We start from the raw sequence: 1,174 nt of genomic DNA on the forward strand, positions 1-1,174 counted from the left end.
AAGGAACAAAAGACATACTATAATAAAGACATCTGCACTCAAATGTTTATGGCAGCACAATGCACTATTGCAAGGATGTGGAAACAACCCAAGTGCCCTGCAATCTATGAGTGGATTAATAAAATGTGGTATATGTATACCATGAAATACTACTCAATTACAAAAAACAATGATGATCTAGCACCTATTATATTATCCTGGATAGAGATTGAGACCATTTGCGAAGTGAGTTATCACAAGAATGGAAGAATAAGCGCCAAATGTACTTGCTACCAAATTGGCACTAACTTATCAACACTAAGGTGATCAAATAGTAGTAATATTCAATGGGGGTTCGGGGGCGGGAGTGGGTAAACTGACAACTGATGGATGCGGTGAGCATTGTATGGGGGAAGGGCACGCCTCTAATCCTAGATTGGTTGAGGCAAAGTAATAACATGTAACCAAAATGTTTGTAGCCCCATAATATACTGAAATTTAAAAAAATGACTCAAAAAACCCAAGCACAGAATGGCCACCAAAGGGCCTCACACCCACTTAGGAAAGCAGATGAATAAACAGTCCATTGTAATTCAGTAGGACTGGACTGTGAGATAAGAAGGCAAAGCAGAGGCTGCTGTCTGTAGGGGACAGAGGGAGAAGCTGCCTGCTTCTTGCTTTCCCATACCCTAAAATGAGGCACAGTAAGCTGGAGTAAGACACATTCTAACAGCAGCTACCTCCAAGGAGGCGGAGAAAATGGAAAAGAGAGAAAGCAGGGCATTTTCGAGAAGGTAATGAACCACAGGAGCAGGACATTTGCTCTAAATCAAGAAGGTTCGAACATCTGCCAACTATCCATGGGGCCAGGGAAACATTGTGAATGAGGCTGGATCCTGTGCAATGATTCCATAGCACCCTGCTGTTCCTCCAGTCATGACCATACATCTTGGGTATTGGATCTCCATCTTTCAATATGTGTGCTGAGTTTCTGGCCATAGAAACTCCTCTATTCCATGACCTTTTATGCCTGCTTTATATCTGCCAGTGTAGATACCAAGATGAAAAGATAGAAACCTCCCTTCAAGAGTTCACATTTTAGCACGATAGAAAAATCAATAAACGAAATAAGTAAATAGGCAATTATGATTCCAGATGAACTTCATTACTTCATTGAAAGCAATGATATTATGCC

General features: G+C 41.1%; 1 protein-coding gene across 1 annotated transcript in view; it reads left to right on the forward strand.

The window, feature by feature from the left end:
* The window catches only part of LOC105824505 (cytochrome P450 2C20-like), a gene marked incomplete at its 5' end in the record, with an annotated part of 16,635 nt that overhangs the window by 1,737 nt on the left and 13,724 nt on the right, over positions 1–1,174 (forward strand). The window lies entirely within an intron of this gene.

The sequence above is a fragment of the Propithecus coquereli genome, unplaced genomic scaffold (genome assembly GCF_000956105.1).
Source record: "Propithecus coquereli isolate 6110/MARCELLA unplaced genomic scaffold, Pcoq_1.0 Scaffold747, whole genome shotgun sequence".
NCBI classification, from domain to species: Eukaryota; Metazoa; Chordata; class Mammalia; order Primates; family Indriidae; genus Propithecus; species Propithecus coquereli.